This window comes from Lissotriton helveticus, chromosome 1_2, assembly GCF_964261635.1.
Source record: "Lissotriton helveticus chromosome 1_2, aLisHel1.1, whole genome shotgun sequence".
NCBI lineage: Eukaryota > Metazoa > Chordata > Amphibia > Caudata > Salamandridae > Lissotriton > Lissotriton helveticus.
In genome coordinates, this window is record NC_136058.1 from 413,071,205 (window position 1) to 413,096,743 (window position 25,539).

Here is a 25,539-nt window from a genome sequence, read left to right on the forward strand (position 1 = left end):
TGGCGCGAGGCGCCTCGTGCTCTGCGGCGGGAGGCAGTTATATCTCATTCATTGTGTCCCCGCGCGGACACTGGAATTCTTGTACTTCTTTGAGTCCCACCTGTGCTGGCTCTGAGCTGGAGCCCTTCACTGCGCTCCGTGCTGTGAACTAAATGAAATCTTTCTTGCACCGACTTCTGGAGTTGGATTGTAGTGACATCGGCGTCTGTCCGCCGCGCATGCGCAGTTGTTCTTCCAAGGCCCTCTAACCTTCGTTCCGCAGCGGGAGGCAGTGTCTGTCCTCCGCGCATGCGCACCTAATCCAATGCCTCTTTAGCCCGCGCTGTGGAAAGCAGTGTCTGTCCTTGGCGCATGCGCAGTGGTTCATCCACAGGTCCACTTGTAACCCGACCCACAACAGAGAGCACAGCACCCACATGAAACCCCAGGTGAGGTCATTTATTTAATGCATTCTTATAAAGCGGGGGCCTTACCCGAAGGTGTCAAAGCACCGTACAATAGAACCAATAGAACCAGTGAGGTTACATGAGAGAACTGTTACAGGATGGAACAAATAAAAACAGCAGCCATAGAATCAAAACAACGTAGGCAAAAGGCACACAATCTCAAGCACAGCAAGCACAGACAGTACAAGAACGTAGACATTGGGAGGACTCTGGTTGGGAAGACTTGCTAGCCGCAGCAAGGGCATGAGATCAATCAGTTTTTTTGCGGATTGTTGCAAACGGCAATAAGTCGAGCAAGCCAGCCCAGGACTACCATCTAGATCCTAAAACATGGTTCAGACACTTTGCACATTTATATGCATGTCCGGGTTCACCTTCAAGCAAGAACTTATGCATAAATAAAGAGCTGACAATGTCCAAGGAGTTTGAACCACTGTATTTTAGTATCTTAGATACTAAGTACGCTATAGCCGCCATTAAGCCGCCCAAAGCGCCATCCCCAGATACCATCCCGGGAGACCTCTTTAGGCATGACCCAGAGGTATGGGCACCGTAGATCAACTTACTGTGCAATGCAAGTAGCAGAGGGCAGCCTATCCCTATATCATGGAAGGGCGCGGAGATCGTCCCTATATACAAAAAGGGCAGTAGGGACGATCCCGCTAATTATAGACTCTGGCAAATGCCACACAAAAACACACAGACCCACACACACACACAGACCCACACACACCAACAGAGCCCTACACACACACACACACACCTAGGACAACAGTGCAGTTACCAACTCCTGGCCTAAGAGTAAGTAGCATATACCCACCTAATATACCACACTTCACTACCCATGTTTACCACAATGCAGATACTCACCACTTGCATAGCACTGCAGCCACCCACCCAGTGTTCAGAGCTATAAACTGCAAAGGACACCGAGCTATCCCCCCACGAATATCATTGCACACACTGTGTGGGGAAGGCAAGGGGCAGTCAGCCCCTTGGATTACAGTTCAACCACCCTCCTCACGCACATCGTACCACACTGTGCACTTATGAAGGGTGCAGCCATGCATCCAGGGCAACAACTGTACACTGCCGGAGCGGGTCAAGACGCAGCACTCCGTACACAGCACTGCAGCAGAGTATTACACAGTCAGTCAGCACCACGTTTGTGTAGGTTCAGCAAGATGCAGTTCTAGGGTACCCTCTGAAAACGTCTTTCTGCCCTTTCTGTTTCAGATACAGTGCCCATGCACGCTGGCTGGTAGAGGGCCCGGGCCTTGTCCCATGGTGTCCTAACACTGACTCATTCTTATCCCATCTTAGAGGCCCTTACTCCATCCAGCATTGGGTGTGTGTCTGAATACAGAATAACACAATCCCCGTAAACTATCCACCAAGGTGTCATCTTTAGAAACACAACTAGTCTTCGGAGTAGAAGGTGCGCCTCACTTCCTCTCAATTTTAATTAAGAATATTCGATTTCATTGTGTTTTTCACATTAGTTGTAAATGCCACTCAGCAAACAATTGTCAGTAGCGGAAAGCAGTGACCTATAACCCCAAAAGCGTTGCGCACCACGTTCAGCTTCTACCCCGCCCCCCAGTGAATGGATTGGAACGGATTTGCACCCCCTAAATAGGGAACCAGGCCTTGCCCAGGAGATGCCCTTTTGGCACGGTGGAAAAATCTGCTGCACCCAGTTCTGTAACCAGTATGCCAGCCAGCTGCAGGGCGCCCCAGGGAAAACGGGAGTAAAGATAACACAGAAACGGGAGGAGGCGGGAGTAAAGACAACACAGACAACAGGAGCGGGGGAAAGAGTAAAGACAATACGGACAATGGAAGGGAGCGGGAGTAAAGACAAACAAGCATTAAGCACAGGCACACGGACAGCGGGAAGGGGGGACCGGAACGGGCAAACGGACAGCGGGGGGGGGGGAACGGGCACACGGACAGCGGGAGGGGGGGCGGGAACGGACCCAGGCTTCGTATGGGGAGTCAAGCACAGCCATGAGACGAAGTCAACAAGAACACGTGCCAGTGCTCCCCACTCACCAGAATCGAGGACATCCCGAGCTGAGCGCGGGCGTTCATCAGAACCCGGCCGCCATCTTCGGAGAAATGAGCACAACAAATCCCCAAAAAATAAATAAATAACCACCGCCCACCGCCGCATGACGTGGGCAAAAGCCTAAAATTCTCGGGAACGCCCACGAATCTGCTCCGGCATTGACGGACAGATCTCTGTTCCAATGGCTAGCCTCCATTTATGGAGCTAGCCAATGGAACAGAGGGGCGGGACAACACACACATACTGTAGACTTAAGATTTCGCCTGCGCGGCAGCTTTCGACAGGCGAAACCTAAAAATGGGAACGATCGTGCTAGTAGACCATGTCTTAGGCAGTGGGGCATTGGTTAGAATATTAAAAATATTTAACAACAGTGGGGCCCAAAAATCTGGTTTATATTTAATAAGATCGATGGGCAACCCATCAGGGCCTGGAGTTTTATTGCCCACACTCTGACGTATAGCCTCCTCGAACCTCGTTTATTGATAATGAGACTCAAGGTGTCACCCTGTTAATAAAAGGGTCGGGTTAAAAAGCAGGCTCTTGGTAAATAGTGGAAAAGTGACTTTCCCAGGTAGCGCTCATTATGTTGCAGCTGATGGGAGTTAACGGTTGTCCCATTGATCTTAACTCTTTAATGGTAGTCCAAAATATATTCCCATTATTTTAGCTGGCAGAATTTATGAGCACATCCCAGTGCTCACCTAATAACTGTTCCTTCCTATTAGCAATAGCCTGCTTATATGTCAACCTTAAGGACTTGACCAAATCATTACACCTAGGGCTTTGAGATTCGGGCCTTGCGGAGCTTCCTGTTGACAATTGAGCACTCCTGATTGAACCATCTAGGTTCGCGCAGTACTGTACAAATGGGGTTAGACATCAAGGATTTAATGGCTCCACTGAGTTCGATAAAGGTGCTGATAGCCACTGGGTGTGGAACAGGGCCTCTAAGCAGATATTAATAAGATTCATGTTTCCCCTAACCATAGAACTGAATCGGTCTGCGTTATTAATGCCTCACCATACCAGTCTGCGGTTATCTATGGACGGTGATAGATCTCCTGCACCACATTCTGTCTGAGGCGTTGGAACTGGAGACATCTGTAACGTTACTTGTATTGGGTTATGGTCCCCAAAGAATGTGGCCATAATTTCGGCTTTAAGCAAGCTTGCTTCTAAAGCGGGGGGGGGGGATAAAAAAACATTATCAATTTCAGATGAACAGACCCTCCCTCTGAATGTCGGTTCAGGGGGGGGCATTATCTTTTGTAGTTGCATCAATTTCCATAACATTAATTAAGTTAAGGGTGTTCAAATGGTCCATTAGCTCTCTACCCCTATTGCATGTTTGTCTGCTGCTGTGTGAATATTCGCTTGACCATGAGTAAGATAGCTTAGCAATAAACTCGCCCCCACACAGATTCCTACAGACTTAAAAGAGTCTTTCCAATAGATGCAATACAATTAAACAAATTTATAAAATGCATATTTGGAACAGAATGAAAATCATTGTTATAAAAATTAATTATCCAAAAGAAAATTCCCCTATTAAATAATATGTCTAGAAAATTATTGTTATCTGTATGTACAGTTTTTATGCATCCACCTGTCTTAATATTGACCCAGATTGATAAACCCCCAATTGGTCGACCCTGCTTGGGGGTTGATGCTAGGATATTATGGCATTCAAACCCCTCACTATACAATTCTTTTGTGGCCCATGTTTCCTGAAATAAAAGGATATCTTGGTCTTTAATAAGTTGTACCCAATCTGGCTGGTGAAGTTTAGAGTACAACCTTGCAACATTCCAGCTTAAGATACGGAGGTCTGAACTTGCTGAGGCCTTCGTTTGCATAGGGGGATAAGTGGGTTGTGGGAATAGTACACTCAGTTACTGGCAGGGCATGAGGTAACCTAATAGCAGGATCAGTATTTTCCCCAAAAGTTGATATCAGTTTTCTGTCTCTAATCCAGACAAGGTCTGGAACCTATTAGAGGTAGTAATTCAAGAGAAATTGTTGGTGAAAGGAGCATGACTTGGTTTGAGGAAATAACCAAGGGGTAGTGTGCATATGTTAGTGCTATTAGGTGTTATGAATTTGCAACCCCTTAGTAGGTGTCTCACCAAAGAAGGTCTGCGAAAGTTAATTAGAATACTGTCCCCTTCGATATTTTTTTGTAGATGCACTGACTCACCCAACTCTGCGTGCCATAATAATATCCTTTAATTCGGATACATGGAAGCTTCTATGCCTTGATAGCCAGTCCGCACATTTCATGCGTAGCTGGCTCCATGACTCATGCTGATCCCTCTTTAAAGTGGGTACCCCTGCCAGTACCAACACATAGGGCAAGCAGCGGGCGGCACACTCAGGACATCCTGATTATCCATTCATACTTGGGGCGGCAGGAACATTAATGCACGAGGTACTAGGCAACCTGTTCTGATTCGAACCCCTGGGCTTGTTTAACCTATTAGCACCATCCCTGGTGGGGTTGGTATTTGAAATGGTTATTGGTATAGGGGGTTGGGGGGAGAGGGGAGGACCCATTTCTATCTATAGGAAATTGACGCAGCCCCTGGATTGATCGTATATCGGGTGAAGGGTGATTGCAGGAGCAGTATCTGCCAGTTTGCGACACAATTTCGGCATCTAAAATACTCATACCAACACCTACGCTATCGATGGCCCTGCTCCCATCAACCTCTTTGATTTCGGCCACCTTTTCCCCCACTGTCCCCTTAAAACGCTTGGCTACTAAAATAGCCACCCGCCTTCTTATCCAGGGTAGATGAAAAGAACTGCTGGGGAAAGAGTCGTGACCTCATTCTATGCCAATCTATGGAGAGGAGCTGTGTCTCCTGGAGGAGGCACACATCTGCCTCCATGTTATCCCGGTAGGAAAGGATGGACCTCCTTTTATTGGGATTGTTGAGACCTCTCGCGTTGAGAGTGAGAATTTTCAGTGTGGGCTGGGAAACGCGTGTCATAGTGAGTGCACCAGCTTTGGCCTGTATTTGGGTCCCTGTGATCCCTTTTCCCCCTGAGCCCCCAATGTCTGCCCGGCCTTCATTGCCCTTTGATCCTCTCTTCAACGTCTTTAACCTGCATACCAGTTCTCCACCCTCCCCTCCCTAACTCCAACTTAGAAACCCATTAACCTCAAATTGTCCAGGGCCCGCCTTTCGTGCGTGCGCGTCCTTGGAAGTCGGAATAGTTGGGAACGTGTGTTTCCTGTTCCCCATGTCTCTACACTCCCCGTGTCTCTACGCTCCCAGCAGATTTGTTCGCCGCCCACCCAGCCTTGCAAATGTCACTTATCTGTCCCTCAGTCGTTCACGGTGTCATCATAGGGGAATGTCTCTTTCGCCAATGTCTCCAGCACTGCCAGAATTTCTCGTGCCATGGTCTTGGGGTTCGGTCTCGTTGCTCGCTCTGTGCTACCTTATGCCATCTTTCTCGAGGAGTTTTGGTCTGTGGGCCCTCTGTCTCCTCCTGGATTGGATTCTCAATGCCCAGCACCTGGCAAGTGTCCTGCATGGATCTGAGCTGGAGGAGTTTGCCCTGCCATATGAAAATCAGCCAGAAAGGGTGACCCAAAGAATACGGTATTCCTTGATTTCGAAGACGCAGAGTTGCCACTCGGAACTCTCTACACTTTTGAAGGGGTATAAGAGCCAGGTCATGGTGCAAAGCTATGGAGTGGTCCTGATATCTTAGTGGTTGCTTGTCCCTGGCAGCACGTAGCATACACTCATTTAGTTGAAAGTCTGAAATGTAAGCCAAAATATCCGGTGGGGCGCCCAGTATGCTCCTGAAGAGACCCTGCAGGTATTGTGTGATGTCTGGCCCTTCTTCTTTAGGTGGAACTCCCTTAACACAGATGTTGTTTTGCCGAGACCGATTCTCCAGGTCTTCTCTGTGTGTCTGGAGATCGATCTGTTGAGCCTTGAGCCGGACTATCTCTTGCTGTAGATGCTCCACCTCCTTTTCCTGGGCTTGCTCCTGATCCTCGATGGAGGCCATACGGTCCCCAACGGTATCGACGTCCCGCCTTATCAAAAGGCGGGACGTTGATGCCGTTTGGGAACGTGTGGCCTCCATCGGTTATCTCCTTCATCTCCCCGCTATTTCCCTTTTCAGCGTCTGCAAGTCGCCTTGTAATGCACCGAATAGAGACTCTAAAAAGGCGTGGGTAACTGGGGCTTCAGAGGTGTCCACATCTTGGTTGATTTGTGTCGTTGGGGAGAGCATCCCTTCTCCGCTGCTGTCATCGGGAGCTTGGTCAGCATCTTTTTTAGATTCTGATCCTTCTTGCTTCTCGCTGAGGACATGGCTGCTATATCTCTTACCACATCACCAGACCGGCATGCCTTGTCGTGGGGGTCCCAGCCCAAGTGGGTGGCAGTCACCGGGTTGTCCTCCCGCTGAGCTCCACTACGCTGTTGCTTGATGGTGAGGGCCCTAGGTGTCACTCCCTTTCAGTCTCGTCCGGGCCATGCTGTCTTCGACCGTCTGCTATTGCCCTGCTGGGCATCTGCTGCTTGTTCTCAATACTCTAAGCAATTTGCGCCCAAACCTGCTGTGAATTCCCCTGTAGGCCAGCAGCCCTATCTGAGCCTGGAGCACTAGATGTCTTCTAGTACCACTGCGGCTAATTCCTGCATTATGTGCTTGCAGGCCGTGGCCTCCGGTTTCCTCTGACTTGGCAGTCAGCTCCAGAGAGACTAATCCATGCCCAGGCTTCTCACCCATTGGCACCTTGTGATTCTTACAGAGTTACAGTTTATATCTCAATCCCCTTATTGGATTTTGTCATTTTAGTGTCATGTTGTTCAATACACTTTACTTTATTTTTCTATTTATTTATTTATTTATTTTTTGTTTTGCATTTTGACTTTTACTTTTTTGGTTTCTGCATACATATTTTTCATATTACCTTAAGTTAAGCCTGCCTGTTCGGTGATTAGGTACCAGGGGGTTGATCCTAGGTTAATTGAATGGCTTTGAAAGTTCACTCTGACAACGGTTGTGATTGTTCCACATCTACCGCAAATAATAATTCAGTTTCTTACAGAAACTATCTAACATTATCTGCAAAACAGGCAGTTGATAACCTACCAGGGTTGAAGCACCATGTGGACAGATTGAAATATGGGACGAGTATTGTGTGGCAATAGAATCTCTAAAAAACTTCAGTTTGCAGACGAACCAAGAATTACGCTTGAATGTCATAACTTTTTAACACAAGGTAGTCAGGAAAGTGTGGCGAATATATGGCAGCATTTTGACAGCCCCAAGCAAATTTGAGAACAGAGTTGATGTATGTTGCAGAGACGAGTCTGTTCACCCAATGTGAGTTGTGATATCCGCTTTGCTGATCTGCCTGAAGTTATGATGCTGCTGACAGTAGCGTGTCTGCTAAAAGCGATGGCGTGACTGGTGGAACTATAAAGCCAAATAAAAGAAAGTTATCTTCCGACACCGCAGTCTTCGTGACTGAGACCAGTAATGCTGAAGACTCACAGCAGTAATTTCTCCTTTCAGACCGTTATTGCTGCAGATGGAGCGAAGCCAAGAAGTAAGCACATTACTAAGGTACCAACAAAGTTTATTATTATTAATTTGTATTAACTTTTTCTCTTTTACAGCATTTGGAAATGCATTTTCTAATTGTGTTGCTTTTTGGTTAGTTTTTTTATTGTAGGCTATTATCTTCGTTTTAAAGGGAAGGATGTTGTAGTGTGTGACCTTAATGCTGCAGTTTGCATTTCATTACCATCATTTGCTTACCCAGGAGAATCTCCAGGGTGGAGGAGGTTTGCTGTTCCAGAGTTCTTTCTTCAGCTTCTGGGCAGTTGTCGCTCTGTGGCGATCTGTGGTCCTGTTTCTCTGCTCTCCTTGTAGTAGCTCTTATCAGAGATTCATCCATCCGCCAACGATAATAAGATGCTAGGCATCACCCAGCACACAACACAGACTATGATGTGCTACGTCTATCTGCTCGGCGCAGTTAAAGCGCGGATAAAGTTCTCCGGACCCATCAGGCTGTGAATGTAACCTAAGGGCTTAAGATGAAATGAAGAGCTTACCTCCTTCCTGAGTGGCTCCAGACTGCTGTGTGCAGACCCGATAGCTGGCAGTACCCTGGACTATGTATGTATAAATCAGATTATGTTGGAAGTAACCTGCAATATATTGTGGCAGGCAGCACCCTGCCATAGAGTAGGATTTCCTGGGTGTGAAGGGCGGCTGATTCCGATTGGTTGCTTGATAGTTTTCCAGAAACTCATGTTCTTGATTGTTCATGTAGTTAATGAAACATGCCTAGGCGTTTTATCTCTTCAGTTGACAGAAGCTGCAATAAAAGTTTCTTTGTCGTTGCAAAAAAATATGAACGGCCGACGAGCCTCTGTCTGTCAAAGAATGGAAGGGCTGGGGAACTGTCCGTCATCTCACTGCTAAGCAGAGCAGTGTCATGCTTCATCCTCCGTCAGGCCTCTGATTTTGACCAACATCGCTTAGAACACTGGGACTTTAGAGCCCATCCTTTTAATGAGAAAAACAAAACTACAAGTCCCATAAGCAATAGTGGTGGAGGTGTCACACATGACCTGGCACAACATCCGATTCAGCATATCCAGTTTCATTTTATAAGTATTTGACACAATATTGAATTTATAACATTTGTTTTTTATGGTCATGAGCCACCAGAATACTAAAAACGTGTCTTTTATTTTGAAGGTCAATTAAGTAATGGTCACCAGCTTGGAAGCTCTGTTAATTCTTCAGTATTTGTCATTGATCTCCACATGTGGATGGTTTGGGTCTGCCTCCTGCATCGTTCCCGATAACTCACACAGGTAAGGAGCTTGTAGCAGCAACGTGATAACCCTGTACTCGTCTGTAGGAAGTGCGCTCCGAGGCAGGTATCCGATCATTTTTGTGAAACAAGCAAGCGCCAATATCTGCTATGTACATTTGTTAAAATAAAACAGTCAAATCACAGTATACTGTTCCGGAGGTTCAGTCCCAGAGACATTATCTGTAACTGAACGCAGACACCCTAGGAAGCATGTGCTTTTAAGACAAGTTGCGTTCACTCACCTGAAGGTGACATGCTTCATCATTGGGCTATACTCCTCACCAGGCCGGCGCTACAATGCCTGGCGGGCACCAAAAGACGCCACTTTGTCGGAGATCTTTTAATAAGTACGCCGGGTGAGCATAGTAGGACAGAGGATGTTGTGTCATAAGATGTGAGATTGGTGAAGTCTGAATATAAGATCAACCATCGACCAGTTGCCACAATATAGTTCATGTGATCATCCTCGTCCATGTTGAGATTAAAAACAGTGGCAGAGAAATTGAGGAACTAATGGCCCCTATCACTGTGTGAAAGTGTCGATCACCTGTGGACCTGCTGGTAAGCTGGGGTCTATACTTCAGGTCAACGTTTTTCATGCCTTGTGTAGTCATGGAGCAATCTGTTGGCATTTCATCAGGACCAAATATGGGAAAATGGGTAAATGTGACCTAATCTTCTCCACAGCGTGAGGAGCTCTGTAACTCAAAGCCCTGCACCGTGCATAGGTGATAAGGTGCCTATTAACATCTTACTACCACAGGTGAGCACTGCCTAACAGGGTACACTAGATACGGTAACCCTCCTAAAATTCAGGGCATATTGACTTATCCAATAGCGAGGACGCCGCATCAGAGGGCAACTGGTTTGAAAAGCACATGCTTCCTAGGGTGTCTGCGTTCAGGTAGAGATAATGTCTGTGGGACTGAATCTCCAGAACAGTATACTGTTAGTTGATTTATAAGAAGAAAGTGTATACTGGACTGTCATTTTCCTTGTCATCTCACACCGGGAGGCCAACACATCTATCATACATTTAATTCAAAAATAGCAAAAGGCCAAGCAAACTAACAAGTGACAATTGTCTTTGCAATGGACGAGTGCATCCACCCTAAAGCAAGTTGGAGTATATAATGCTAATGCTACACAATGTATTTTTATACACTTTTCTCCTAATACAAGTCAATGAAACATGAACACGTGATAGAAGCAGTTACTGAAACAACACTAATGAGTAGGAGGCAGGATCTTCTCTCGAGAGGAATGTGAGGAGTCCGTGAGGTGCAGATCAAAGATACACAGAAAAGCTGCAGAATTCACTGTTTCTGGAAATGTTCAATTTACTACAAGATGCAGGAAAGTGTGCAGATGGACATCACTAAAGAAAATGGTTCTGGGCCCTAATAGAATCATGTAACTTTGCAGACATATTAAGGCGAACAGACACATCAAATTAATATAAGAATATTGTAATTTGGTAATGTAATATATCAATGCAGGTTGTGGCATTCATGTGTAACCAATTATCGGTATTAAAGAAACCAGTATATCCGGTTATGCTTTCTCAATTCCTTCTTCCTAGAGGCCACCACTGCTGCTATCCAGCTGTATTCAGGAGTGCCTCCTGTGACCTGGAATCCTGCATTTAATCAATACCAACGGTTGTCAATGCTTCTAGCCAACTCCGGTCACTGGTGCCACTCGCACCCCACCACCCTTGGGCCTGTTATTCTTTTAGCTAGCTCCAGTCAGTAGTGGCCCCTTGGACCTGTATGTAAGCCTACTAGCCAGCTCCTGTTAGTACTGGCCCCGGGGACCTGTTGTCATTCTAGCCAACTTGAGTCATTAGTAGCACCTTGGGACTAGTGATCATACTAACCAGCTTCAGTCAGTATTGGCTCCCTGAGACCTATTATCCTGCTAAGTAACTTCAGTCAGTAGTGACGCCTGTACCTTAAATCGTGCAAATATTAAAAACCAGAGGTCAACTCTACTGCCAACCAGTTCCAGTCAATATTGACATGTATTGTTACCCTGCTTGTAATGAATACCAGAGGCCAGCGTTGTTGCTAGCCAGCTCCAGTCACCAGTGGCCCGTCACATATTATCCTCAATAGGATCAATGCTCAAGACCTGTGCAGCTGCTAACCTGCTCTAGTCAGTAGTGACCTCCCAGACCTGTTATTCTGCATATAATCAGCAAGACTTTGGCCCTAATAACACTCACCCCACATCCTTATGGTATATTAGCAATGTAATTAATTTACATCATACGGTAGGTACCGCACTATATCACACGATCCCAAAAACAAAGAAAATCAAAATTTGCCTAACTGTTCAGCACTGTTCAAAAATGACCAACTCACACCAAGCACTATAGCCTGCCACATTACATGGCACACTCAGCCACAACATGACCAGATACCACGGCAGAGATTTGGGGCCATTAATCTTATGTTTGAGGCATGTATGCTGTAGATGCACATGCTTTACATACTCCTGCCATCTTGTGTTGGGTCCGGATGTTTGCAAGTTGTTTTTCTTTGAAGAAGTCTTTCCAGTCACGAGGTAAGGTGACTCCTCCTTTCGGTGATAGTGCACATGGGCATTGACTCCATTGTTAGATTCTTTTTTACCCCCAACAGGTTTGGATGTGTATTGCTGCGCTCCGAAACCGTTCTTCGGGTTCCCCTCGGTGCGCAGTCCACTCTACCCTCGACAGTATTGTTTCAGTATGCATTTCTTTGTTCCCTGCGTTTCAGATCAATCGACAAACTATCCATTTTCGATAGAAAACCTTGCGGGCAACCGTCGGGCTACGTAGCCCCAGCCTTCTACAAATGGAACGGACTCCATTCCATTTATTTCCTTGGTACCACACCAAGTACCCTCGCACCGACCTACATCAAGTTTGTAACTTATGCCTCTCTCCGGAGCACAAGGAGGAAGACTGCGACGCTTGTAAGTCGTTGCGGTCCAAGAGGACTCTACCCGATCATCAGGCTCGATGACGAGAGAGGCAGCGCCAAAGCATTCAACACACTGGATATCTTTGCAGAAGAATCTGACCAAGAAGAGATAGAAGCATCCTCCGTAGAAGAAGAGGCCCTCTCGATTCCAGAGTCTGATTCCGAGCTCGAAATCTATCTGGAGTCCCAAGATGTGCCTTCGCGACATGGTACAGTGAGTACCGAAGAACCCTTGCCCCCTAAATCCTCTTCTAAAACTCATAAGGCTACGGCACCACCTCTGCCTTCTGGCCAAAGTCGGCACCGAGACAATGTTTCCAACGCCACGTCCCTCGGCACCAAAACAAACCGTCAAGCCTTCCAGCTCCGGATCGAGTCAGAAGAAATTACCTTCGGATCCGAAATCATCATGCTCCAAGGACAAATCTGGTTTGGAGCCGAAACCCTCCGCCGCGAAACACAATCATGCTTCGGAGCCAAAACCCTCCGCTTCGAAACACAATCTCTCTTCTGAGCCAAAACATTCTAAAGACTAGCCGAAATCCGAGGACAATGTTCTCGAGCCTCCAGAACCAATTTTAGACGTCCTTACCCCGGCATACCAGAAGTCGGGAGATCAAAGAGGAGCAGTCCTATAACTGGGGATGCTCCGGGACGTTCGACAGATTCGCCTTTGGAAACTCTGAGCCCTGCTGAGTGACTCGCGGCTCCCCTTGCGCCTTTTGAACACCTGAGCCCAGCTGAGTGACTCGCGGCTCCCTTGCAGACTTTGGAACACCTGAGCCCGCTGAGTGACTCGCGGCTCCCCTAAAGATCGTAAGCCCTCTGACATCCTGCTAGAGCCCGGCTGAGTGACACGCGGCTCCCTGATTCTCCTGGTCCCGCTGGATCCCCAAAGATCACATCGTATCCCCCGGCTCAAGGATTGAGAGCTGTGTGCCGGATACGCACCGATATTGACACTGAACCATAAGACTGTCCCGCTACCCCCATCCTGACAGAGACTTTCTGGGCCCTTGCCCTATTTGTAAATACCTGCATTTGCTGATCATAAAGATCCTTTTGCATCACGAGATAAAGAACGTTCTTAAGAAGCTATGGTGTGGTGTCTCTTTGTCGTGTGGTGCTGGTATAGTATGTACGATCCTAGATTCGAGACTCTCCTCCTGAGAAGTCTCTCGCCAGCGCTCGGCTTTTGTACTTAGGAGGGTGGGCCCCAGGGTGGTCAGGTACACTTCCTGGTTGCCCCTGAGGTCACCGTCCAACACGGAGTACCACAAGGATCGTCGCTCTGCCACACGCTCTTCAACATCTACATGGCCCTCCTTGTCACCATCGTCAAACAGCACGGACTCAGTATAGTATTCTACGCCCACGACACCCAGATGATCCTCTCTCTCACCAAGGACACTACACAATCCGACAACAGTACATCTACTTCACCAGTTGGGTTTTACAATAATTGCACAGAAATCTCACCTGTGTCCGGCACAAGTGCAATCTTATCTGGGAGCTTCCATCAACACTCTCAATGCTCTAGCCACTCCCAATATAGCCAGGATTCACAATATCCAGGCCACACTATTACAATTTCAACTCAACCAATCATTACCAGCCAAAGTCTTCATGCAACTGCTGGGAATGATGGCATCCTGCGTTGCAATCGTACCTCATGCAAGGCTTCACATGTGTCCTCTGCAACAATGTCTAACGAGTCAGTGGAATCAATCACAGGGGGCCAGATGTACGAAGTGATTTTGCATGCACAAACGGGTTTGCGAACCCGTTTGCACATGCAAAATCACTGTTGGCCGTGTACAATTCCAAAATAGCGAGTCGCAGTTTATTTGCGACTCGCTATTTCGGAATTGCGAGTCGCAATTAGGAAGGGGCATTCCCTCCCTAATTGCGTCCGCAATGCTATGTGTGAATGTTTGGTGACCACAATTGCGGTCGCAAAACACTTGCAAATGACCACCCTCTTCAAGAGGGTGGCATTGCAGTCGCAATTTCAAAGGGGTCCCCAGGGTACACCATCCACTTTGTGACTGTGTCTAATAAAATTTTTTAAGGGCCGGCAGTGGTCCCAGGGACCTTAAAGAATGAAACAAAAACGTTTCATTTTTTTTTAATGCATCCCGTTTTCCTTTAAGAAAAACAGCCTGCATTTAAAAAACAGAAAGGAAAAAAAAGCTGCTTTATTAAAAAGCAGTCCCAGATATGGTGGTCTGCTGAGCTCAGCAGGCCACCATCCCTGGTAGGGCTGGCATTCCCAATGGGCTCGCAAATTGCGGGAGGCTCATTAATATTAATGAGCCTCGCAATTTGCGACCCCGACCTAGTATTGGTAGACAGCGGCAACCATCATTTGCTGCAGTGGTGGAACCCTCAAAACTTGGCAAAAGGGCGGCCTTTCGTAGACCCGATTCCACAGTAACCGGTTGGGGTGCCCATCTTCAACATTGCAAAGTCCAGGGGCTGCAGTCGGACAAACAAACGTCTCCGCATCAACTACCTGGAACTTCTAGCAGTGTTTCTAGCACTCAGCTTTTCTCACCCAACTTGTAGGCAAGACGGTCTGAGTACGCACAGAGAACATCACAGCAATGTACTACCTACAGAAATAGGGAGGGACTCACTCTCTCCAGCTGTCGCACCTTGCACAGAAAGAAAAAAAAAAGCTGCTTTATTAAAAAGCAGTCCCAGACATGGTGGTCTGCTGAGCTCAGCAGGCCACCATTCCTGGTAGGGTTGGCATTCCCAATGGGCTCGCAAATTGCGGGAGGCTCATTAATATTAATGAGCCTCGCAATTTGCGACCCCGACCTAGTGTTGGTAGACAGCGGCAACCATCGCTCGCTGCAGTGGTGGAACCCTCAAAACTTAGCAAAAGGGCGGCCTTTCGTAGACCCGATTCCACAGTAACCGGTTGGGGTGCCCATCTTCAACATTGCAAAGTCCAAGGGCTGCAGTCGGACAAACACACACGTCTCCACATCAACTACCTGGAACTTCTAGCAGTGTTTCTAGCACTCAGCTTTTCTCACCCAACTTGTAGGCAAGACGGTCTGAGTACGCACAGAGAACATCACAGCAATGTACTACCTACAGAAATAGGGAGGGACTCACTCTCTCCAGCTGTCGCACCTTGCACAAAGCATTTGGGATTTGGCGATTCACCAGAAAATCTATCTCCTAGCAGAACACCTCCTAGGAGTAGACAATCAGATTGCAGACCTGCTCAGCAGACACAGGTAGCAAGTACACGAGTGGGAACTTCCTCCCCAAGTTCTTCTTCCCTACGTTCAAAACTGAGGTTTTCCACAAATAGATCTGTTTGCCACAGTGCACAACGCAAAAAGCCCAAACTCTGCATCCAGGTTCCCACACCCAGCATCCGAAGGCAATGCCCTATGGATGATTTGGTCAGGGATATTTGCTTACGCTTTTCCGCCTCTCCTGCTAATTCCATTACTAGTTCGGAAGCTCAGACAAATGTCCCTCACTGATCTTAATAGCCCCCACATGTTCTCGTCAACCTCGGTACTCTCAACCTTAAAACTATCAGTGGTTCCACATCAAAAGCTACATCTCACACCTTGTCTCCTCACTCAGAGCCATGGAGAAATCAGACATCCAATTCCCAGAGAACTCAACCTAGCGATTTGGCTCCTGAAGTCGTAGAGTTTGGTTATTTACAACTACCACCAGACTATATGAATAATTTCAAGGAAGCTAGTAAGCCTACTACAAGAGCATGTTATGAGGCAAATGGAAACGTTTTGTTGCCTATTGTAACAACAACAATATCAATCATCTTGATGCTTTTGTGCAGAACATCATTTGTTAACTGTTGCCTTTACAGCAATGTGGATTAACTTACACATCCATTTGTTAACACCCGGGAGTCGTAGCTGCATACTTGCAAAATAGACAACACCTATCTCTCTCAGAGTACCAGTGATTAAAGCCTTCATGGAAGGATTAAAAAGGGTTATACCGCCAAGTGTTCCCCCTGCTCCAGAGTGGAACTTAAACATAGTTCTTACAAGGCTAATGGGCCTGCCTTTTGAACCAATGCACAAATGTCCGTTACAATTCCTATCATGGAAAGTTGCTTTCCCCATAACGATAACCTCACTAAGGAGAGTTGAGGAACTTCAGGCATTAACTATACAAGAGCCTTTCTTTCAACTTCACAAAGATAGAGTGGTTCTACGTACCAATCCTAAATTTCTCCTTAAAGTAGTTTCTGCTTAGGAGTAATTTGTGCGCGATATCAAATTAAAATAACATAACATTAGCATTTTCATTATTAATCGAACCATCGTAATTCTTGTATAGAATGTATGTGCTGCAATGATAATAGAATCAGATAAAAGTAATTAGCAGTATAAGCACATTGAACAAAATGAATAGTTCCACCATCTTTCTGAAATAATGTACATATGCAAGCATATAAAAACTGTATGTAGCGTTTTCCTACTATGCTTTCCTGTGTGTGTCTCTGTTGGTCTCTGTGTGTCTGTCTCCCATTCCCTGTAGGCAAAGTATGTAGCTCCCCGTTCTAGAAGAGTCGGTTAAGAAGGAGCACACTGCATTGAATAATTTCTTGGTGTGCACTTTTTATTAGTATTACAGGAAATCACAATGATTGATTGTCTCTTTTATATTCTTCTTTCCCACAGGGTCTTTCACTTCAGTCCCTTAGGTGATCCTCGGCCGCCGTCGTCCCTCAGACAGAAGGAAAAGACTCAGGTAAGTGTTTTTGATTTATGGTTTAGTCAAGGGAGGATGTGAGGGATAAATAATAGCTATGCATAAATGTGAAGGGAGGGGGTAGAGGTTGGAGCAACCAAAAGAAAAAGAGTAGCCGATGATTTCTGCTCTTGTCTTTCTTTTCTGTCTCACTTATTTCATTTTCCCAGGGTTCCTTTTTCCCCCTCAGCCTCCCCTCCCTCTTTGACTCAGCCCCTTTCCAAATGCCCTGTAGACGCCCACGCACCTGGAAGAGCCACGTCCCTCCGGGGCCACGGCGTGGTGACTCTGCGTCCTTCAGTGAGGTCTGGTCTCCTTCTGTTTCGGCTTTCCCTCCTCCACCAGTTTCAGGTGTTCCGCTCGCTGACAAGCTGTGACCTCCCCTGGGCTCCGTTTTTCTCTTTTGAAGGCTGTTAGGTCTTCTCCGTCTTTCCAGTCTTCCCCTGCTAGTTTCTCCATCTCGCATTCCCGTGCTGCGTGTAGCTGGACAACTACTGACCAACCTGTTGCACTCTCCACCCCACCTTCTTGAAGCGTGTATCCTCTGATGTCCGTCCTCAGCTCCGGCTTAAAGGGGCTGCCTGCCAATTCCCCTCTCTCTACTTCTTGATGACAGCAAAGCGGACAACTGGTAAAACGGGACTGTGAATATAGGAGGGGAGAAATATATGAAGAGATTGCATGGCACTCCTTATCCTCTATCCCATCGTGTACCACAGGGGCTACCTGACACACCCCACCCCCAGACGTTTCCCGTTCGGGGGAAATGAGGGAATTCAGCATTGCCGTTATCAGACCCTTTTCTATGACGGACCTCAAATGAGTAGTCAATGCCATCTCGTAGAATGGTGAAGAGGTGTGGTGCAGCGGCCAGGGCAGCTGACTTCGGAGCACAGGGTTCACTGATCGATCCTGGGCTCAGTCGGCAGCTGAGCTCAGCACCCTGTGACTCTGGTCAATATCTCACTTAATTTCCACAGCGGCCCCCATCGCCTTGAGACCCGTATGGGTAAGTAGTTCGTGCTTTACAAATACAGATTTTAATTTTTTTCATTTACAGTAGGGTTGCAAAGCCAAAAAACACCTGAGGACACTGGGGTTATTCCCTTTGTTATGACTCATCCACAAGAGTTCGGCGTGATCAGTATACAGGACAAAAGGAGATCCCTCCAGATAATAGTGAAACTTCTCCACAGCCCATTTTATAGCTAAGCACTCTTTCTGAACCGTAGAATATTTCTTCTCCCTTGGAAATAAATTACGGCTGATAAAGAGGACCGGGCACTCAAGGCCTTCTTTTGTTTGTTGGGAAAGAATGGCCCCCAGACCTACTTCCGAGTCATCTGTTTGTAGGATAATGGGTTCCCTGAAGTTGGGTAAAATAAGGATAGGGCTGGACGTTATGGCTCACTTGAGCTCGGGGAATGCCTTTCCGGCGGCCTGTGGGGGATTTACCAGGTCTTTGTTCCTTTTCTCTTTCTTCAGTAGGTCGGTTAGTGGTGCTGCTATTTCAGAATAATTGGGTATAAACCGGCGGTGGTAGCCTAGTAAGCCCAAAAGGAATCTAATGCCTTTTTTGGTGGCGGGGAAGGGGGTTTCTAAGACTGTTCTCACTTTCTCTTGTTGAGGAGCGGTAGCCCCATTCCCCAATAGGTAGCCCAAATATTTTACTTTGGTGAAGCCTATCCTGGACCTTTTGAAGTTCACGTGGAGCCCTGCAGTCCTAAGTGCTTGGAATATCTTTCCACAATGGACGAGATGTTGTTCCCAGGTAGGGCTAAATATTATGATATCGTCTATGTAGGGTAAGGAGTACTCTTGTTGTTGGGAAAGAACTTTGTTCATAAGTCTTTGGAACGTCGCGGGTGCTCCATGTATTTGAAAAGGCAGTACTGTAAACTTGTATAACCCATTAGGGGTGCTAAAGGCGTTTTTTCCTTGGTCTTCCTGTTTAAGTGGTACCTGCCAATAGCCTTTGGTAAGATCGAGTGTGGTTATATATCGGGCTTCGTCTAATTTCTCGATTAGCTCATCAACTCTTGGTAACGTGTATGAGTCCAATTTCGAGATGGCTGGTTGGCAGGAACCCAGGGCACACTCAGTCAAAGTACATCAGCCATTCAGCAAAAAGTGGGGGCATACCATGCAAGAAAGATGGCATTTTCTCACACCACGATCTTGAAGATGGCGGGAATTGTCCAATCAGGGCTAGGACTATATCAACATGAAGGAAACCCCAGCACTCCTAACATTTCACATCAATTCAATTGTGATACACTATCTATCTCACCAAAAGCACAAAGATGAGGAGAGATTCTTCCTCTTTCAGGATACCACGAGAACTGTCCAATTAGAACATTCTTGGTAAATGTATTAAGAATAATAAGACAGGACTGGCACATTACAATTTGTCACTATATTCATTCAACAGATGTTTGTGTAATATGCATTGTGGTCCAGTCCTCGTTGTGAAGAACACCGATCACAGACAACGTGCGTTTCGTCACCACCGTGACTTTCTCAAGGCTTAGGAGATACGTCCTCCTTCGAAAATCTTTCATAAAGATGTCAAAACAGTAGCGTCAATGATTCCTCGTCATGCCACGGCTACCGATATGGGAGGAACTATTTGCAGAGGCTACATGAAGCCGGTATTTAAGGGTCTTTTCATAGAGCCTTGACAATTGAATACTGTTCTGACCATATGACGAGGAATCATTAATGTTACTGTTTACAAACCTATATGGAAATAATTTTATGAAAGGCAGATCTCCTGTCTCAGAACTGAATGGAAAAGAAAGGAACGATTCGGCATGTTTTAAGGTCCTATCATAGTGCCCTAAACAATTGAACGCGGTTTGACCACATGACGAGGAATCATTGATGCTACTATTTTGACATCTTTACGAAAGATTTTCGAAGGAGGACGTATCTCCTGTCTCAGAACCGAATAGGAAATAAGGGAATGTTCCTGCATGTTTTAACTACTGAATGCCAGTTGAAGAGGACCTTTCTATTCGTTATCACAGAGCCACTGATATTTCCAACAACTATTCGAGCAGTTCAAGAGCTCTGAGAAAGTCACGGATGTGACGAAACGCGTGTTGGCTGTGATTGGTCGCGTCAGCAGGGCTCTTGTGGATAGCGAGGACTTGGAGCCGCGACAGTGTCAGCAGGCCTCAGGTGATGGCGAAGGCTTGGGACAGCGTCAGCAGGGCCCTTGTGGATAGCGAAGACTTGGAGCCGCGACAGTGTCAGCAGGACTCTTATGGATTGCGAAGACTTGGAGCCGCGACAGCATCATCAGGGCTCAGGTGATGATGAAATCTTGGGGCTGCGACAGCGTCAGCAGGGCCCTAGTGGATAGCGAAGGCTTGAAGCCGCGACAGCGTCAGCAGGGCTCTTGTGGATAGCGAAGACTTGGAGCCGCGACAGCGTCAGCAGGGCTCAGGTGATGGTGAAGGCTTTGGGCCGCGACAGCGTCAGCAGGGCCCTTGTGGATAGCGAAGACTTGGAGCCGCGACAGCGTCAGCAGGGCTCTTGTGGATAGCGAGGACTTGGAGCCGTGACAGCGCCAGCAGGGCTCAGGTGATGGCTAAGGCTTGGGGCCGCGACAGCGTCAGCAGGGCCCTTGTGGATAGCGAGGACTTGGAGCCGCGACAGCGTCAGCAGGGCTCTTGGTGATAGGCACACCCGTCGTGCCTTAGGAGGGCTCCCGGGGGTACCTCTTCGGAGGTTCCCCTAGCAGATCTGATTCTCTAGTTCCAGCGTCCTTCTTTTATCCCTCAAAATGTCTTTGATCTCCTTTCTTGTAGGCCGGGGGTTTCCCTCCCTTAGGCCCGTTCGGGGGTGGCTCCCGTCATGGGCCACCTCATCCTTTGAAGCAGGAAGGTAGGGTCGTCAGCCGCCCAGCAGGAAGCGGCGCCGGCATTGTGGAGGCCAGGACGCAGCCCGAAACTACTCCTCCCCTCTAATCTAAAGGGCAGACAGCAGATACCAGATGGCGGAGTTTCCCCAGGCCCTGTCACTGTCTCCAGATGGGGAATACACATCATAGCAGTATCGTCCAGCTAGATTGCCTGGAGGATAGTCCCGGTCCAGAAGTCCTATTTCTAGACCTAGGAGGTGGAAAGCACTCTTCCTAAAGAGTGTATCACGTAATTCTGATTTTAGGGGTGTCAGTCTCATATTTTTCCTATGTTCCCTGGGTCAGATAAATAATAAGGGGACTGGATCTGAAAAGCTACTAAAACAAGATGGCTGCCAACTACTACAAGGTCATGCCACCCGCACCTGGGCAGGGCCAGGTCCAACACTTACTATAAGGTGAACCCCAGAAGATCTCCTCTCCATCCCAATCTACCTCTGGCAGCATCCTGCAGCTGGAGGTCACCCCATACTCTGAGGCGTACCTCAGGAGATCTCTTCTCCATCCCAAACTACCTCTGGCAGCACCCAGCAGCTGGTGGTCACCCTTACTCCAAGGTGAACCCCAGAAGATCTCTCCATCCCAGTCTACCTCTGGCAGCACCCTGCAGCTGGTGATCACCCCATACTCTGAGGTGAACCCCAGGAGATCCCCCTTCCATCCCATTCTACCTCTGGCAGCACCCTGCAGCTGGTGATCACCCCATACTCTGAGGTGAACCCCAGGAGATCCCCCTTCCATCCCAGTCTACCTCTGGCAGCACCCTGCAGCTGGTGATCACCCCATACTCTGAGGTGAACCCCAGGAGATCCCCCTTCCATCCCAATCTACCTCTGGCAGCATCCTGCAGCTGGAGGTCACCCCATACTCTGAGGCGTACCTCAGGAGATCTCTTCTCCATCCCAAACTACCTCTGGCAGCACCCAGCAGCTGGTGGTCACCCTTACTCCAAGGTGAACCCCAGAAGATCTCTCCATCCCAGTCTACCTCTGGCAGCACCCTGCAGCTGGTGATCACCCCATACTCTGAGGTGAACCCCAGGAGATCCCCCTTCCATCCCATTCTACCTCTGGCAGCACCCTGCAGCTGGTGATCACCCCATACTCTGAGGTGAACCCCAGGAGATCCCCCTTCCATCCCAGTCTACCTCTGGCAGCACCCTGCAGCTGGTGATCACCCCATACTCTGAGGTGAACCCCAGGAGATCCCCCTTCCATCCCAATCTACCTCTGGCAGCACCCTGCAGCTGGTGATCACCCCATACTCTGAGGTGAACCCCAGGAGATCCCCCTTCCATCCCAGTCTACCTCTGGCAGCACCCTGCAGCTGGTGATCACCCCATACTCTGAGGTGAACCCCAGGAGATCCCCCTTCCATCCCATTCTACCTCTGGCAGCACCCTGCAGCTGGTGATCACCCCATACTCTGAGGTGAACCCCAGGAGATCCCCCTTCCATCCCAATCTACCTCTGGCAGCACCCTGCAGCTGGTGAGCACCCCATACTCTGAGGTCAGTCCCAGGAGATCCCCCTTCCATCCCAGTCTACCTCTGGCAGCACCCTGCAGCTTGTGATCACCCCATACTCTGAGGTCAGTCCCAGGAGATCCCCCTTCCATCCCAGTCTACCTCTGGCAGCACCCTGCAGCTGGTGAGCACCCCATACTCTGAGGTCAGTCCCAGGAGATCCCCCTTCCATCCCAGTCCACCTCTGGCAGCACCCTGCAGCTGGTGATCACCCCATACTCTGAGGTCAGTCCCAGGAGATCCCCCTTCCATCCCAGTCTACCTCTGGCAGCACCCTGCAGCTGGTGAGCACCCCATACTCTGAGGTGAGTCCCAAGAGATGGAATCTCCATCCCAACCTACCTTTGTCAGTATCCCATAGCTGGAGGTCACTCCTTACATTGTGACCCCCAGAAAATCTCTTCTCCATCCCAACCTAGTTGTGGTAGTGTCCCGCAGCTGGTGGTCACCTCATACTCTGAGGGTGTACCTCAGGAGATCCGCCTTCCATCCCATACTACCTCTTGCAGCAGCACGCAGCTGGTGGTCACCCCATACTCTGAGGTGAAACCCAGGAGATCCCCCTTCCATCCCAGCTTACCTCTGGCAGCATCCCACAGCTGGAGGTAACTCCATACTCGATGACTGCCACTTGCTGGCGCTGCTCGTCGCGGCTGGCCTTGGTGTAGCTCAGCATCCTGGCCCTCTCCAGCTGCTTGTCCACCTCCTCCAGGCTGAAGGCGCACATGGCCGTGTCCTGGGTGGCGCTTGGGATGGAGGCCACCCAAGCGGCGAAGACCACAAAGAGCGTGGCTGCTCCCCCCCCCTCCTGGGCTTGCAGGTGGGCGGCCTGCGCCAGGTTGTAGTTCTTGCCCTTGGAGTCCTGGCAGACCAGCTGCATCTCCACGTAGGAGGAAAGCAGCAGGTTCTGGTCGCACACCATGGCCACGTAGCTGGCGTACTCCAGCTGCGTCATGGGCCCGCGCCTGAAGAAGAGGAAGTAGACATGGCCAGCGTGGCCGAAGACCCCCATGAAGTGGTTGTTGTAGTCTGAGAAGTCGCTGACCACCAGCTTGCCCAGGCCCTTGTTGGAGAAGACGGGCGTTTGGTTGAGCTGGCGCACGGTGATGGGAGGAATGCCGGCGGACAGCCTGGCCGTCAGGCCGCGCCCCACGATCATCAGCTGGCGTCCATCCGTGGTGCTGCCCGCCAGGGCCACTGTGGTCACCCGCACGTTATTGGCGGCCACAAACTGGTTGTCCCCGGGGTCCACCGGGTAGTAGAGCACCTCGGCCACCGAGTCCCTGGAAGACCTGTCCGCACACGACCAGCTCCCGGCCGCACCCGTTGACCGCCAGCAGCTTGTTGGCGTTGTCGGTGGGCCGGGCCTGCAGGCACTCTCGCACGTCCTTGAACGGCAGGCAGTCGGGGCTGTCATCCACCGGGCCGGTCTTTTCCTCGCCCACCAGCTCCAGGTCTGGCGAGAGCTGGAAGAGGCGGTTCACAGCGCCGACATACAGCATGCGCGTCTCTCGGTCTAGCGCCAAGTGGTTGAAGGCTGTGTCCGGGTGCTGGAAGGTAGGGTGGGCCGTGGCATGCCAGGGGCGCAGCAGGAGTGCCAGCAGGGTGAAGGGGGGCAGGGCTCTCATCACGCACACCTGAGGAGAGAAAGACAGGGGGTTATTAGGTTGCTCTGAAATGGGCCGTTGTGACGCGCGCACACACAGTCAGAGCTGGACACGCGCGCACACACAGAGCTGGACACACGCACACTCAGAGCTGGGCACACGCACACTCAGAGCTGGGCACACTCAGAGCTGGAATGGTGCCCCCGTCTGTCAGACTCGCAGGCACATCAGAAACAATCGTTCTAAGACACACCAGTGCAAGTGGTGCACAGAGACGCTGACCCCGCAGCCCACCCCTCTCCTCGCTTCTAGGCGCTAGACAATCCTACATAGAGTCCTCACGGGAGGTGCCTGGGGCGCCGGCCCCACCCTGGACGCTGCAGGCTGAGGATAAAGTGAGGCTTCGGTGAGGGGAGGGGGGCAGCCTCCCACCGAGACCCGCCCCCACTTACTGTCCCCGCATCTCCAGGACCCTGCAGTCCAGATGTGACTCTTCCCCAGACCCTCAGGCCCCTCACACTCCCGGCACTGGTTGTACTGGGGGGGGGGGGGCAGACGAGCGAGGGCCCCTGCTCCAGCGCCACAGAGCACTCTATCCAGACAGAGAGCCCCCAAGGAGGGGGCGGGCCGTGGGCAGAGGGGGCAGATTAAGGCTTTAATGACAAATAATGGAGTTGGAGTTGGCACTGCGGACCAAGTGATCGGATGGGCTAAATTCAGTGTCAACAGGGGGCGGGGGAGTGGGGGGGAACACTGCCAACCGGGGAAGTCACAGCTAAAGTAGTTAATAAGGGGGGGGAGCAGCTGCAGTTCACAGATTTAGGGCCGTCAAGTAAGGTTTGGCAACTAGGAGATCAAGCTGGAGGGATTTCACTGCCCACTTGTAGGATAGAGTGAGGAGGGGGGAGGGGGTGTGGTAAGTGGGAGATTTGGAGGTATTTGCGAGGAGGAAACTGGAGGGAGACGTCACTGGCACCGAGAAGGGGGTGCAAGTCAGCACCGGCCAAGTTTGGGGAGGGCGTGGTAATCTGGGGGTGGCGTTATCAGATCTGACGCCCCTGGAAAGAGAGAAAGGAGAGTTGGGTCCCCGGCGCCGGAGAGGATTGAGGTAGTTTCTTCAAAACAGGCAGAAAATGTCTATGTCTTCAAATCAGAGGCCAGCCAGCCACAGCACACAGTGCCAACCAAGGGGTGAGACCAGCTCTGGGGAGGACAGTGCGTCCAGCACAGGGCTGCCAACCACAGAGTCAGTGCCCACAGTGCCAACCAAGGGGTGATACCAGCTCTGGGGAGGACAGTGCGCCCAGCAGAGGGCTACCAACCACAGAGGCAGTGCCAACCGAGGGGCGAGACCAGCTCTGGGG

General features: G+C 49.3%; 1 long non-coding RNA gene across 1 annotated transcript in view; it reads left to right on the plus strand.

The window, feature by feature from the left end:
- Positions 1 to 355: 355 nt before the first annotated feature.
- Positions 356 to 25,539, plus strand: part of LOC144807984 (uncharacterized) — a 37,824-nt gene continuing 12,640 nt past the window's right edge. The window contains exons 1-4 of the long non-coding RNA XR_013606550.1: positions 356 to 428; positions 8,071 to 8,121; positions 9,268 to 9,386; positions 17,046 to 17,115. This is a non-coding gene — a long non-coding RNA (uncharacterized LOC144807984). The remainder of the gene's footprint in view (positions 429 to 8,070; positions 8,122 to 9,267; positions 9,387 to 17,045; positions 17,116 to 25,539) is intronic.